Here is a 17203-nt window from a genome sequence, read left to right on the forward strand (position 1 = left end):
TTTGGTGGCATATAATCCTTCAAAGCATTCTTCGATGATCGTTTGTATTTCTGTGGCATCCATGGTAACTTTCCCTCTTTCATTTCGGATTTTCTTTATTTGTGCCTTTTCTCTTTTTATCTTAGTGAGTCTACCTAAGGATTTGTCAGTTTTTTTTAAATTAGAGTTTATTGGGGTGACAAGTTTTAGTAAAGTTACATAGATTTCAGGTATACAGTTCTGTAATACATTATCTATATCTCACATTGTGTGTTCACCACCAGGAGTCAGTTCTCTTTCCATCACCATATATTACACCCCATTTACCCTCTACTAGAGACCGCTTTCTCATTACCCTCTGGTAACCCCTAAACTATTGTCTATGCCTATGAGTTTTTGTTCCTTCATCGATTTGTCTTGTTCTTTTGTTGTTTTCAGTTTCATATACCACATATCAGTGAAATCATATGGTTCTCGACTTTTACTATCTGACTATTTCACTTAACATTATAATCTCAGTATCCAACCATGTTGTCACAAATGGTACTATTTCATCTTTTCTTACCACCAAATAGTATTCCATTCTGTATATACACCACAACTTCTTTATCCATTCATCTATCGAAGGACATTTTGGTTGTTTCCATGTCTTGGCCACCATAAATAAAGCTGCAGTGAACATTGGAGCACACATGTATTTATGGGTAAATAATTTCAGATTATTTGAGTAGATACCCAGCAAAGGAAATGCTGGGTCATATGGTAATTCAATTCTTAATTTTTTGAGGAAACTCCACACTGCCTTCTATAGTGGCTGCACCAATCTGCAATCCCCCCAACAGTATATGAGGGTTCCTTCTTCTCCACAGTTTCTCCAACACTTGTTACTATTTGTCTTGTTGATAATAGCCATTCTAACGGGTGAGGTGATATCACATTGGGGTTTTCATTTGCATTTCTCTGATGATTAGAGATGTTGAGCATTTTTTCACATGTCTATTTGACATTTGTGTGTCCTCTTTGGAGAAATGTCTCTTCAGGTCCTCTGCCCATTTTTAAATTGGGTTGTTTGCTTTTTTGTTGTGTTGTATGAGTTCCTTGCCTATGTTGGATGTTAGCCCCTTATCAGAGGTGCTGTTTGCAAAAATCTTCACCATTCAGTTGGTTGCTCTTTAATTTGTCGATGGTTTCTTTGGCTGTGCAGAAACTCTCAAGTTTAATATAGTCCCCTTCATTTATTTTGGCTTTTACTTCCCTTGCCTTTGGAGTCAAATTCATAAAATGCTCTTTGAACCCAAGTTCCATCAGTTTAGTACCTATGTTTTCTTCTATGCAGTTTATTGTTTCAGGTCTTCTGCTTAGATCTTTGATCCATTTTGAATTAATTTTGTACATGGTGACAGATAGCAGTCCAGTTTCATTCTTTTGCACGTGGCTTTTCTATTCTGCCAGCACCATTTATTGAAAAGGCTGTCTTTTCTCCATTGTATGTTTTTTGCTTCTTTGTCAAAAATTATCTGTCCATATTTATGTGGGTTTATTTCTGGGTTCTCAATTCTATTCCATTGGTCTATGTATCTGTTTATCTGCCAATACCATGCTGTTTTAATTGTTGTTGCCCTGTAGTTGCCCTGACAAGCTAAAGTCAGGGAGTGTGATACCTCCAGCATTGTTCTTTTATGTAGGATTGCTTTGGCTGTTTGGGGTCTTTTGTGGTTCCATACAAATCTGATGATTTTTTGTTCTATTTGTTTAAAAAATGCTATTGGGATTTTGCTGGGGATTGCATTAAATCTGTACATTGCTTTGGGTAATATGGTCATTTTAACTATGTTGATTCTTCCAATCCATGAACATGCAATATCTTTCCATTTCTTTGTGTTTTCTTCAATTTCTTTTAAAAAGGTCTTATACTTTTCAGTGTACAGGTCTTTCACATGCCTGGTTAAGTTTATTCCTAGGTATTTTATTCTTTTTGTTGCTTTTGAAAAAGGAATTGTTTTTCTATTTCTTTTTCTGAGATTTCATTGTTAGTATATAGGAATGCAATGGACTCTTGTACGTTGATTTTGTAGCCAGCGACTTTACTGTATAGTTTCTAATAATTTTCATGGAGTCTTTAGGGTTTTCTATGTATAGCATCATGTCATCGGCAAAGAGTTACAATTTAGCTTCTACATTCCCAATGTGAATGCCCCTTATTTCTTTCTCTTGCCTGATTGTTTCGCAAGGTCTTCCAACACTATGTTGAAAAGCAGAGGTGATAGGGGACAGCCCTGTTGTGTTCCTGAACATACAGTAAAGGGCTTCAGTTTTTTACTGTTAATTATGATATTAGATGAGGATTTGTCACATATGGCTTTTATTATGTTATTGTCCTTCTGTACCTATTTTATTAAGTGTTTTAATCATAAATGGATTTTGTATCATCTCAAACGCATTTTCTGCATCAATGGATATAATCATATGGTTTTTGTCCTTTATTCTGTTTATGTGATGTATCACACTGATGGATTTACATATGTTGAACTATCCTTGTACCCCTGGGATGAACCCCACTTGGTCATGCTGAATCATCTTTTAAAGCATTGTTGCATTCAATTTGCTAGAATTTTGTTTAGGATTTTTGCATCTGTATTCATCAGAGATATTGGTCTATAGTTTTCTTTTTTGTGTTATCCTTATGAGGTTTTTGTATCATGGTAATGTTGGCCTCATAAAATGAGTTAGGGAGTATTGTCCCTTCCTCATTTTTGGAAGAATTTGGGTAAGAGAGGTATTAGATCCTCTTTGAAGGTTTGGTAGAATTTACTACTGAAGCCGTCTGGTCCCGGACTTTCCCTTTTGGAAAGGTTTCAGATGACTCAGTTTACTTACTGGTGATAGGTGTATTTGGATTTTCCAGTTCTTCGTGATTTAGCCTTGGAAGGCTATATGTTTCTAAAAACTTGTCTATTTCTTCTAAGTTATTGAATTTGTGGCGTATAGTCCTTCACAGTATTCTTGGTTGATCCTTTGTGTTTCTGTGGCATCTGTGATAACTTCCCCTCTTTCATTTATGATTTTGCTTATTAGTGTCTTTTCTTTTTTTGTCTTAGTCAGTTTAGCCAAGGGTTTGTCAATTTTTTTAATCTTTTCAAAGAACCATCTCTTTGTAGCATTAATTGTTCCTATTGTCTCTTTGCTCTCTATTTCATTTAGTTCTGCTCTGATTTTTATTATTTCCTTCCTTCTGCTGACTTTGGGTTTCATTTGTTCTTCTTTTTGTAGTTCATTAAGGTGTAGCGTGAGGTCATTTATCAGGGATTTTTCTTGTTTGTTGAGATAGGCCTGTAATGATATAAATTTCCTTCTTAAAACTACTTTTGCTGCATCCCCAAAATTTTGGTGGGATATATTTTCATTGTCATTTGTTTCTATGTATCTTTTGATCTCATCTTATTTCTTTGTTGACCCAGTCATTCTTTAAAAGGATGTTGTTTAATCTCCACATATTTTTGGTTTTTCCTGCCTTTTTTTTTAGCATTTGATATCCAATTTCAAAGCCTTTTGATCAAAGAATACACTTGGTATGATTTCAATTTTCTTAAATTTGCTGAGGCTAGCTTTATGTCCCAATATATGGTCTATCCTTGAGAATATTCCATGTACACAAGAAAAGAATGTATAGTCTGATGTTCTAGGATGAAGTGCTCTATAAGTGTCAACTATGTCCATTTCACCTAATGTTTATGTAGGGCTGATATATCTTTGTTTATTTACTTTTTAGGTGATCTATCCATAGCTGTCAATGATGTATTTAGGTCCCCTACTACAACTGTGTTTTGGTCAATTTCTCCCTTCAGTTATGTTAGTCGTTGCCTTGTATATTTAGGTGCTCCCTGATTGGGGCCATAAATATTGATGACTGTTATGTCTTCTTGTTGTATAGTCCTCTTTATCATTACGAAATATCTGTCTTTGTCTCTTGTTACTTTTTTTATCCTGAAGTCTGTTTCATCTGATGTCAGTATAGCTATTCCTGCTTTTCTCTGAATGCCGTTTGCTTGGAGTGTCAATTTCCACCCTTTCACTTTGAGTCTATATTTGTCCTTGTAGCTTAGATTTGTCTCTTGGAGGCAGCATATGTTTGGGTTTATTTTTTTGATCCAATCTTCTATTCTATGCCTTTTTATTGGTAAGTTCAGTCCATTTACATTTAGGGTGATTATTGATATATGAGGATTTCCTATCATTCTATCTCTGGTTTTCTGATAGGATGGTGTCACAATTGTTTCTTTGCCTTTTGTTGCTGCCTGTTATTTCATTGTTTTGTTAGTCCATGAATTTTCCCTCTTTTCTTGTTTTTCTATCTTATGTATTTCAGTTCTGGATTTTTTTTTTTTTTTTGAGTGGTTACCATTAAGTTTATATAAAAGAAAGTTTCATATTTAGAGTATTCCCTTTTCTTCAGCATGCTTCCTTTCTCCATTCCGTTTTGCCAATTCAGACCTGTACTCTCTCTTCTTTTATGTTTGTTGTCACAAATTATCCCTATTTATGCAGTGAATTGATTTCTGCACTGCAGTAGCAAGTTGTCTTTTTCCTCTCCTTTTTTTTAAGTGTTTTTTTTTTTCTTCTTTACCCTGCATGTTATGTTTAAGTGTATAGTGCCTTGTTTGGTGTAGATGTTGCCATTTCCTGTTTCTATCCTCTTTCATAATACTACTCATGGGTTTGTATTCTTTTGCTTTTCTGTTTCCAGTGAAATAGGCTCCTTTATTATTTCTTGTAGTGCAAGTCCTGTGTTAGAAAATTTCCTCAGCTTCTGTATACCTGAAAAAGTCTTTATTCCTCTTTAATATTTAAAGGATATCTTTTAAAAAATAATAAAAAAATAAAGGATATCTTTGCTGGATGTATTATTCTTGGCTCCTAATTTCTGTCTTTCAATAGTTTGAATATTTGATTCCACGCCCTTCTGGCCTGTAGAGTTTCTGCTGAAAAATCTGATGATAATCTAATAGGCTTTCCTTTATAGGTTACCATCTTCTTTTCCCTGGCTTCTTTGAGGATTCTTTCTTGTCATTAATTTTTGACAGCTTCAATACAATGTGCCTTGGAGAAAGCCTGTTTGGGTTGAGGTAGTTGTTCTGTTTGCTTTTTTGATTCAAGGATCCAGTTCTTGCTGCAAGTTTGGGTAGTTCCCATCAACTTGTTTGAACATATTCTCTCTTCCCTTCTCCCTTTCTTCTCCTTCTATTATGCCCATTATTCTTATGTTGCTCTTTCTGATGGAGTCAGAACATTCTTGTAGAGTTCTTTCATTTTTTTTAACTCTCAAATCTCTCTCTTCTTCCATCTGAGTAATTTCCAAATTTCTATCTTCGATGTCACTGATTCTTTTCTCCATCTGGCCAACTCTATTACCTAAGCTTCCTATTTCATTCTTCATTTCTTTTATTGAGTTCTTCATCTCCAGAAATTCTATTTGGTTCTTATTTAAAATTTCAATCTCTTTGGTATAATGTTCATTCTGTTCTTTGATTGTGTTTCTGAGTTCAGTAAACTGCCTGTCTGTGTTTTCTTGCATCTCGTTCAGTTTTTTAAGAACTGTAATCTTGAATTCTCTGTCATTTAAGTCACATATTTCCACGTCTTTAAGTTCTTTTTCTTGAGACTTTTCATTTTCTTTCTGAGCTGCCTTATTACCTTGATTATTCATGGCAGTTAATAAATTATTAGTTCTCTTCCTGGGCATCTACAGGAGTGGGTTGTACAACAGGATGATAGAAAGACTTCTTTCTTTTGCTTTCCAGTGGATGTTGGTAAAATGTTTTATTTTCTCTCTGACTGCAAGCTTTTATTTTCTCTCATGCTGTAGTGTTATCTTTTCTCTGCACTGTTCCAGCTTCTCACACAATTGGTAGGTACCCTGAAAGGGGGGATTTTCCTCTGTGAGCAGGCTGCTTGTGTCTCAGGGCACCGCTGTTGGGGGATGTGGAGAGCTACTGACATTCCATAGCTCTTCTTGCCTCAGTTTCAGGGCCTGTGTGTTTCAGCGGCTCTGTTTACCCCTGCAGGGATCCGCCCAGATAGGTGGGAACATGGGCAGCATGGGTTGTGAGAGGTGGTTGTGAGCAATGGTGGTGACCACCAGCGCAGCCTGTCCTGCACCCAAGACTCCCTCCCCTTCACCAGAATTAGTTGGGCTGCGAGTCTCTGACTGTGTGGCCACAGTTCTCAGAACTGCAAATACTCTGTTCTTTTGATCTGACTGCTACTGTTCTGCTTCTAGCACTGTGCAGGTGGAGGTGAGGCGAGCTCTGGGAGGGTGGGGAAGGGTCGGCCAGTCTCCTTGCCTATGCCTTCTGTCCTCCGCTTGGCAGTGAGGGCTTCAACCACCATTTTCACCCTTATTCCACAGTCTTTGCTCTGAGGTCTCTTCTGTGAGTATGGGGTTCAGCCATGTTATATGTTAATCCCTCTGGTGGGACTGTGGGCCATAAGGGCAGCACTAGCAATCTGAATTCTTCCCTCCAGCCTGCACAGCTTGCCTTTTTACACTTTCTCTTTCCTTCCTTCCCCCACTCACCCAATTTTCCCACCTTTAGATGATTTCAATTGCACATCTCTTAGTTTTGCCTGTCTGCTCTCCTTGGAGTCCTTTGTGGAATTATAGCTGTTCATTTGTTGTAAATTTCAGAGGAGATTTGAAGAGGCTCACCTCATGCTGCCATTTCTATGACACAATCTGTCTTCTTATTTTTGCTGCCTCCCTGTGTTTGAGAATATATGTTAGGTAAATCCACTACATCCCCCCGTCTTAGCAGAGTAGCCTTATGTTGTAGGTATCCTGTGGGTCCCAGTGGCTCAATCTCTTTGTTCACTTGAGCCAGGTGTTCCAGGGGTGTCCCTTGTGTAGGTTGTGTGTGCTTTCCTGTTGTAGTTGACCTTTAATTGCTGTTGGTACATGAGTGGGTGGGATTGACTATCAAGCTGATTGTCTGTGAGGACTGGTCAGGACTACAGAGAAGCTGTTATGTGATGTGGGGGCTGACCCCAGAGAGTTGCATGTGTTTATGAGGGACTCTGGTGCCTGCCAAGTCCACCCTTTGGGTGTGCCAATTGTGGAACTAATTGGGTGGTTCTCTGGTGTGGTCTGAAACCAGCCACCAGGTGTGTTGCTTCTGGGATCTCTTCAGAGAAGCTCTGGTGCAGGCCAAGGTCGGCCGCTGCCTGTGTCTGGTCCAGAGCCACCTGGTAAAAGCTACAGTGATCTGTGGTTGGTAGCTGCCTGTACTGGGCTTGGAAGCACCTGGGAGTGGTTTTGCTGTGAACGGTGAGTGCTTCCCTCTAGTGCCAGGCTTGGGACCACTCAGCAAGAGATACGTGGCATGCTGAGGTCAGCTGCTGTTTTTTGGGGGTTTATAGATCTTTCAGAGATTTTACTAGAGTCCACAGCATGGGCTCCAGTCAGCAGCTTGTGTGAACTAGCCTCTGAAAGAGCCTCAGGCTGGGTGCATGAATTCGGTGGGGTGGTGTCTCAGAGAATCACCAGGGTGAGGTGAAAGAGGTGTTACCCTGGTTAATGGAGACTCAAACTTGGCGCCTTCCTACACCTGCCAGCTATATGGCGGGAGGACTCAACAAAGGAACAATGGCGCTTTTATGCACTATATTCCAGGAGAGCACTGCACCTCCAGTCCTTGCCCTTAAGCCAGACAATTAAGTTCCTCCTTGTGTGTCCCTGGTACTTTTTGAGCTGCTGCCACATGATTGGAACTCAGGGCAAGTGAATCGATCAGTGAGTAATTCCATGGGCAGGCCTTTTAAGAGGATGCCTGGGACTCCAGCAGCCTTCCATCTGACCGAGACAGAATCCCCACTGAATTTTATAGCCAGATGTTGTGGGGACTCTTCTTCCTGGCACTGGTGCTGCAGGCTGACAATCCCAGTGTGAGACTGGGACCCCTTGCTTCTCAGGTGGTACCTCCATAGCCAAAATATCCCTTCTATTTCTTAACTGCTACATGTGCATGTGGGAACAGCCTCTTTTGCATCACCACCCCTCCTACCAGTCTTGATGTGGCTTTTTCTCTATATCCTTAGCAATAGAGAATCTAATTAGCTAAGGTAGTTCCTTGGTGTGATTGTTCTATAATTTAGTTGTAATCTTAATGTGGTCATGGTAGGAACCAAGCCCAGCATTTTCCTACTCCACCATCTTGACTTAAAGTCTTTCTGTTTGGAGGAAAGTCAAAAACACCTTGTCATCTGTTTGATTTTACTGCACTCAAAAGCCCCCCTTCTTCCTAAAATCGCTTCCCTGGGTTATATTTCTTTCTTTCAATGAAGAATTAGAGATAATTTCCTTTTGGAGAATGTCATGCTGCCTCTGCAGATAATTTGCCTCCCCAGGGCTGAGAAGTCCAACTCTATGACTTTGAACCTCTTATAGAATGGTGGAAAATAATGAATAACATATTGACTGTGGTGCTGTTTAATTTGTTTGAAGTGACTTTCAATTTCTTTCTTTCTTTCTTTTTATTTGTTTCAGGTGCACAAAACAATGTAATAGTTAGACATTTATCATTTATATCCCTCACACTGGGTCAACCCCCCTACCCCCATCCACACTATTCCTCTGACAATACAGCCATTACATTTCCACTACCTCTATTCCTAATGCTGTACTCAGCTTCTTGTAACTATATATATATATATATATATATATATATATATATATACACACACACACACACACACATATGTATACATATGTATACTATATATATACATATATATGTATATACACATATACACATACATAAATTTGTAGTTGACATACATTATTGTTCAGCTTCAGCTTCAGGTGTACAGTGCAGTAATCAGGCATCTACAACTTAAATGAGGTGGTCTCCCTAATGAGACAAGTTTCCATCAGATACCCTACAAAATTTTTACCACATTATTGATTACATTCCCCAAATTGACTTTCATAACCCCATGGCAATCTTGTGGTTACTGACTATGCTTTCCAATCCCCTCACCTTCCCCCTAATCCCCACCCTCCCAACTAGGAACCCTCATTTTTTCCTCTGCGTCTCTGAGACTGTTTCTGATCAGTTCATTTATTCTTTTCTTTAGATTCCACATATAAGTGAAATCACAGGGTATTTGTCTTTCTCTGTCTGACTTATTTCACTTAACATAATGTTCTCTAGGTCCATCCATGTTGTTGCAAATGGTAAGATTTCTTTCTTCTTTATGGCTGCGTAATACTCCATTGTATAAATGTACCACAGTTTCTTAATACAGTAATCTACCAATTAGCATTTCAGTTGTTGCCATGTCTTGGCTATTGTGTATAGTGCTGCAATAAACACACGGGTGCATAAACTTTTTTGAATTAGAGTTTTGGATTTCTCCAGATAGATACCTAGGAGTGGAATTGATGGATCATAAGGTAGTTCCATTTTCAGATTTTTGAGATACCTCCATACTGTTTTCCATAGTGGCTGCACCAATCTGCCATCCCACCAACAGTGCACAAGGGTTCCCTTTTCTCCACATCCTCGCCTGCACTTGTTGTTTGTTGATTTATTGATAACCATTTTGACTGTGGTGAGGTGGTATCATATTGTTGTTTTTATTTGCATTACTCTGATGGTTAGTGAGGTTGAGCATTTTTTCATGTCTGTTTGCCATCTGTATGTCCCTTTTAGAAAAATGTCTCCTCATGTCCTCTAACCATATTTTAACTGGGTCGTTTGTATTTTGGTCTTGAGTTGAGTGAGTTTTTTATAAATTTGGGATATTAACTCCTTATCGGATATATCATTGGAAAATATCTTTTCCCATTCAGTAGGATCCCTTTTTGTTTTATTGATGGTTTCCTTTGCTGTAAAAAAAGAAAACTTTTTAGTTTGATGTAATCCCACATGTTTATTTTTTCTTTTACTTCCCTTGCCCAAGGGAATATATCAGTAAAAAGCTTACTCCGGGTAATGTCTGTAAAGTTTCTTCCTATATTTTTTTCTAGGAATTTTATGGTTTCAGATCTTACATTAAAGTCTTTAAGCCATTTTGAATTTATTTTGTATATGGTATAAGGAGGTGTCCAGCTTCATTTATTTGCATGTGTCTGTCTAGGTTTCCCAGCCCCATTTATGGAATAGACTGTCTTTACCCCACCGTACATTCTTGCTTCCATTGTCCTGGATTAAATGACCATATAGGCATGGATTTATTTCTGGGCTCTCTATTCTGTTCCATTGATCTATGTGTCTGTTTTTATGCCAGTACCATGCTGTTACGAATACTGTAGCCTTGTAGTATAATTTGAAGTCAGGTATTGTTATACCTCCCACTTTCTTCTTATTTCTCAAGATTGCTGAGGCCATCCAGAGTCTTTTATGGTTCCATATAAATTTTAGAATTATATGTTCTATTTCTGTGAAAAACGTCGTTGGTAGTTTGATAGGAATTGCGTTGAATATGTATATTGCCTTAGGCAGTATAGACATTTTAACTATATTAATTCTTCCTATCCATGAACATGGTATGTGTTTCCATCTATTTGTATCTTCTTTCATTTCTCTCTTCAAGTCTTATAATTTTCTGATTACAGATCTTTTACTTCTTTGGTTAAATTTGTTCCCAGGTATATTATAGTCTTTGAAGCAGTTGTAAATGGGATTGTTTTCTTAATTTCTCCTTCTGATATTTTATTATTGGTATATACAAATGCAACTGATTTCTGGATATTAATTTTGTATCCTGCTACTTTACTAAATTCATTTATCAGCTCTAATAGTTTCTTGGTTGAGTCTTTAGGGTTCTCTATCTATAGTATCATGTCATCTGCATATAATGACAATTTTACTTCCTCCTTAACGATTTGGATGGCTTTTATTACTTTTTCATGTCTCATTGCTGTGGCTAGAACTTATAGCACTATGTTGAATAGAAGTGGAGAAAGTGGGCAACCTTACCTTGTTCCTGATCTTAAATGGAATTGTTTTAGCTTTTCCCCTTTGAGTATGATGTTAGCTGTGGGTTTATCATATATGTCCTTTATTATGTTGAGATATGATCCCTCTATTCCCACTTTCTTAAGACTTTTTATCATAAATGGCTCCTGGATTTTGTCAAATGCTTTTTCTGCATCTATTCATGAAATTATATGATTTTTGTTTTTCATTTTGTTAATGTGGTGTATCACATTAATTGATTTGCAGATGATGAGCCACCATTGCATACCCGGGATGAATCCCACTTGATCATGGTGTGTGATTTTTTAATTTGTTGCTGAATTCTGTTCGCTAATATTTTGTTGAGGATTTTTGCATCTGTGTTCATTACAGACATCAGCCTGTAGTTTTCTTTTTTTGTAGTGTCTTTGTCTGATTTTGGGAATCAGGGAGATACTGGCCTCATAAAAAGTATTTGGGAGACTTCCCTCCTTCTGGATTTTTTGGAAGAGCTTGAGGAGAATAGGTGATAATTCTTTTTTGAATGTTTTGTAAAATTCACCTGTAAAACCATCTGGTCCAGGGCTTTTGTTTTTGGGAGATTGTTGATTACTGATTCAATTTCCCTGGTGGTAATCAGTCTATTCAGGTTTTCCGTTTTTTTTCTTGAGTTAGCCTTCGAAGGTTGTATGCTTCTAGAAAATTGTCCATTTCTTCCAGATTGTCAAATTTGTTGGCTCGTAGTAATTTCTTAAAATTTTTTGTATTTCTGTGGTGTCTGCTGTCACTTCTCCTTTTTCATTTCTGATTTTATTAATTTGAGTCCTCTCTGTCTTTTTTTCTGATGAGTCTGGCTAAATGTTTGTCTATTTTGTTTATCCTCTCTAAAAACCAGCTCTTGTATTCATTGATCTTTTGCATTGGTTTTTTTGTCTCTATTTCATTTATTTCCTCTCTGATCTTTATTATCTCCTTCCTTGTACTCCCTTTGGGCTTATTTTGCTGTTCTTTTCCCAGATCCTTTAAGTGTGAAGATAATCTGTTGATTAGTGATTTCTCTTGTTTCTTTAGGTAGGCCTGCATTGCTAGGAATTTCCCTTTTAGGACTGCTTTTGGTGCATCCCATAGATTTTGGGTCATCATGTTTTCATTTTCGTTTGTCTCGAGATATCTTTTGATTTCTTCCTTGATCTCCTGCTTGACCCATTCATTATGTAGTAACATGTTATCCAGCCTCCATGAATTGGTGTGTCTTCCAGTTTTTTTCCTGTAGTTGATTTCTTATTTCATAGCACTATGGTCAGAGAAGACAATTGGTATGATTTCAATTTTCTTGAATTTATCAAGACTTGTTTTGTGGCCTAACATTTGGTCTACCTTGGAAAATGTTCCATCTGCACTTGAGAAGAATGTGTATTCTGCAGCTTTGGGGTGAAATGATCTGAAAATATCGATTAAATCCAAGTGGTCCAATGTATCATTTAAGGCTCTTGTTTCCATATTGATTTTCTGTCTGGAAGACCTGTCCCTTGTTGTCAGAGGTGTGTTGAAGTCCCCTACTGTGATAGTGTTACTGTTGATCTCTGTCTTTATGTCAGTCAATATCTGTTTTATATATTTAGGTGCTCCTATGTTGGGTGCATAGATGTTTACTAGGGTTATGTCCTCTTGTCAGATCGATCCCTTTATTATATAGTGCCCATCTTTGTCTTTTAATATGTTCTTCATTTTAAAGTCTATTTTGTCAGATATAAGTATTGCTACTCCAGCTTTTTTCTCATTTCCATTTGCATGAAATATCTTACTCCAACCCTACACTTTCAGCCTGTGTTTGTCTCTTGATCTGAGGTAAGTCTCTTGTATACAGCATATAGAAGAGTCTTGTGTTCTTATCCACTCAGCCACTCTATGTCTTTTGATTAGAGCATTTAATCCGTTTACATTTAAAGTGATTATTGATAGGTACGTAGTTATTGCCATTTTTTAAATTTGTAGTTAGATCGTTTTCATCTTTCTTCTGTTTACAGAATCCCTTTTAATATTTCCTGCAATGCTGGCTTGGTGGTAATAAATTCCTTTAGCTTATTCTTTTCTGGGAAGCTCTTTATCTCTCCTTCCATTTTAAATGATAGCCTTGCTGGATAAAGCAATCTAGGTTGTAGGACTTTGTTTTCCATCACTTTGTGTATCTCCTGCCACTCCCTCTTGGCCTGCAATGTTTCTGTGGAAAAGTCATTTGATAGTCGTATGGGAGTTCCCTTGTATGTAACCCACTGTCTTTCTCTTGCTGCTTTTAGGATTCTCTCTTTGTCTTTAACCTTTGCCATTTTAACTATAATGTGTCTTGGTGTGGACCTGTTTGGGTTTATCCTGGTTGGAACTCTCTGCACTTCCCAGGCTTTTATGTTGGTTTCCTTCACCAGGTTAGGGAAGTTTTTTAACATTATTACTTCAAATATGTTCTTGATGCCTTGCTTTCTCTCTTCACCTTTTGGTATTCCTGTGATGTACATGTTGTTGCGCTTGATGTTATCCCAGAGGTTTCTTAAACCATCTTCATTGTTTTTTATTCTTTTTTCTTTTTGTTGTTCTGTTTGTGTGATCTCTGCTACCTTGTCTTCTAAGTCGCTGATTCGATCCTCCGCTTCATCTAACCTGCTGGTAATTCCTTCAAGTGTGTTCTTTATTTCAGTTACTGTATTCTTTAGTTCTAACTGGTTGTTCATTATGATTTCTCTATCCTTCTTTATGTCATCTCTAAGCTCCTTAAACATTCTTATCATCAGTGTTCAGAACTCTGTCTCTGATAGGTTGGTTACCTCTATTTCATTTGGTTCCAGTTCTGGAGGTTTCTTCTGTTCTTTTATTTTGGACATGTTTCTTTGTTTCCCCATTCTGGCTGACTCTCTGTGTTTGCTTCGATGTATTAGGTATATCCCCTAGAGTTCTTAGTTCTTGCTGGGTTAGCTTATGTAGTATGTGTCCTTTATATTTGATTGCATCACTTCCTTCTTCTCCACTGCATGTGCTCCAAAGGTGACTCTTGTGTTGCGTATATTGTGCTGTTAAAGTTGATGTTTAATTGCTTTTAGCTTGTGAGTAGGTGGGATTGACTCCTAGGCTGACTAGTTGTGAGACTTGGCTCTGCCCACAGCAGGATGTTCTGCTTCCTGAGGGTTGACCGCTTCAATGGGGCTTGGCCTCTATGAGCTCTTGTCCCTGTAGAGAACTCCCTCTGGTGTGTCACTTGAAGGTCAAACTCAGTAGTCCTCTGGTTTGGTCTGGAGTTGGCCTCTGGGTGTGTTGAATCTTGTGCCTCTTGTGCTTGGCCCTGGTGTAGGGCAATTTCAGAACAAAGCAAATCAACAAGCACAACAACAACAACAAAGAAAAAACCAGATACATTCACATGTAAAAACAACCGATAACCCACACTCAACACAGGCAAAAATATCAAAGATATAAAAACAAAACAAAACAAAAAAAAGCAGCGCCAGTCTTGGCTTAAGCCCACCAAGTAATAACCAGGTTGTCCTCTGCTGTACAGAGTCCTCTGCGTTTTGTGCAGGCAGAGCCGGTCACCTGGTGCCCAGAGTGACCTTGGGACTGCAGTTTTAGATGAGTGGGACTATGGGGTCTGGATAATAGTTTTTACAAAATCAGTGCAGTATCTTCTCTTGCCTGTACATATGTGCACTGAGAGTAACACAACCAGCCCTGTGTCCAGGTCTCCTGAGTCTTCAGGCACTTCTTCCATGTGTGTGTGTGTGTGTGTGTGTGTGTGTGTGTGTGTGTGGAGGGCGAGAGATTTCTGAGCTGCTGAGAGCCCAGAGCTGCGTCTGCTGCTACTGCTGATCCCTCGGAGTGTTTCCGCAGTTGTAATTGCCCTTCCCAAGGCAGGCCAGAAAGGGTGGGAACTGGGGATGTTGGAGTCTTCTCTCTCCCAGACCAACAGTGTCACATTCTTACCACAGGCCAGAAAAGGTGAGGGCTCGGGTTGGGGGAGTCTTCTCTCTCCCAGCCCAGCAGTATCACACTCTTCCCAGCTTGTTACCTTGGTCAGAGCTGCCCGCTGGGTCTTCCCAGATCCTGAGCACTACGGCTCCTCTGTAATCTGACACTACTGCTCAGTTCCAGGGCCAGCTTAAGTCTCTGGAAGGGCAAGGGTAGGATTGGGATAATGTGGGGTGGGGCCCAGGTATGGAGTTTACGTCTCTTGTCCAACCTAGGTCCCAGTTGGAGTTCTCAGCTGAGGTTACTGCCTCAAATGCTGGATATGCTTCTCTCTTGGCAGGAGAGATCAGCTGTGGGATGCAAGGAAAGAGCCCACCTCCTATCTTTTGTGGTCTCTGTTCCATCCTGGGATCCCCTGCGTCTCTGCAGCCATGGATGCAGGCCGCATCTCCACTCCGCTCCCTTCCCTCTTCCCCTGCTTGCCCAATTTGCCCACCTTCAAGTAATCCTCATACAAGTCTCTTAGCTATTCTGTGTGATGAGCAAAGTGTCCTTTGATGGGTTATAGATGTTCAATTTGTGGTAAGTTCTGGAGGAGAACTCAAGAAATCCGCCTCACTGCCGCCATCCCTATGATGTCATTTCTGATTTACCATTTCAAAACTGTTTTGTAGGCAATATATAAAACATAAAATCCAATTCTTATAATAACACCTGAATTACGATAACTTTTCCTGGCTCAAAATGGCTAGAACCATCTACAAAGCAGTTTCATGAGATAAAAATTAAAAGTTGCATACCTCATGATTGTTTTCATTATATAATTTTCAGATGGTGCCCATCCATAAAGGCAGCTAATTAGCAGCATCCAGAGTGGGGTGGATTTGTACAAGCTAATAATAAATGCTATATTGGAAGTGATTTTAGCTGTCCTAAGGGAGATAGCAGGGAGATATGTGTATGTGGTGGATGGGGAGAATTTAAGAAAAACTCAAATTAGTAGCTCTTGTCACTAAATCCAGCCACATATTAGAAACTCTGCTTGATATGTTTGTACTGTACATTATTAACTCATTAGGGCTATACCCATGGAATATAGAATAGAAAATTAGCTGTAGCATTATCCAGATGGCTCTCTATTATACTAGGCCAGCCATACCCATAGGGTGAAATAGATGGCTGACTCCCTCCCATGATGTGAAGAGCAATCAAAAGCATCCAATCTCCAAAGTGTTGCTCCTTCTTTAGCTTACCACTCCTTTTGTTAAAGAATTAAAGGCCCTTGTTAGAATATAAATGTTATCTGAAATGGGGGAACTTATTACACAATCATCAGTCTCAACCATCTCATTTTGTTCTTCCTTTAGCAGGGTCCTCAAAATCAAACAGATGACAAGGTTGTCCTGACTTTCCCCTAAATCGGAAATAAATGTAAGAGTGTATGAAAGGCACAGAGGATATGCAAATTTTGATGATGGGAGAAGAAAGAACAGACAGTAGTTGTAATTAGGAAGAGAAAATTGAAAATAAGAGTATTTTCCCCAAGCATTTCTGCTAATAGGGAAGAACTGAAATTGTCAGCATGGAAAATTTGGAGATGATCAGCCAAAAAAAAGAAAGGTATCATAAGACTTTAATGTTTACCTCCTTCACCACATCTGTCTCCAACTTACCTATATACTAATTTTGGGGATACGTGCACATCACCCTAGAAGTCAGGACTTTCTGACTCTCTGGCTGTGATTTTGATCATAACAGCAGCTGTTCCTAAATGAGAGAGTTACAGAGCTAGCTGCTTTTTTTCCTCCTTTAATAACTGATTAACAATGAAAACCTCATTGTTTCTTCTGCTGAGCAGCCACAAAATCTGCTTCTATCCCCACCTTCTCTTTGTGCTTTGTTTGTCTTGTTCTTTTGATGTTTTTGTTTTCTCTTTGTGCTTTGTGCTTTTCTAATTGTTATTCATGGCCAGCCCTGTTACTTAGGTTTAAATTTAAATAGATTTGACCTTGGCTTTGGGCATGACAGGAGTTGATTCCACTAAAATCTGAATCTTGAGATTTAACTGCAAGTTGCTTAGAATTCCAAAAAGGCCTCTAAGCCTCCTGTTGACCCTGCAGGCCTAGAGACTCTGCAGGCCTAGTGAGGTGAGAAGATGTCTAAGTCCCCATTGACTCTCTCTCACAATTGTCCATGCTATGTGCATAAATCTTGCTTACATCCATGCAAGTAAGAGAGTGATATATTGAGGATAATAGGGAGGCTTTTACAGCAAGGAGCAAATTGTCAGAGATGGGCCTTCAGAGCAGACATGG

The sequence above is a fragment of the Rhinolophus ferrumequinum genome, chromosome X, assembly GCF_004115265.2.
Source record: "Rhinolophus ferrumequinum isolate MPI-CBG mRhiFer1 chromosome X, mRhiFer1_v1.p, whole genome shotgun sequence".
Lineage (NCBI taxonomy): Eukaryota > Metazoa > Chordata > Mammalia > Chiroptera > Rhinolophidae > Rhinolophus > Rhinolophus ferrumequinum.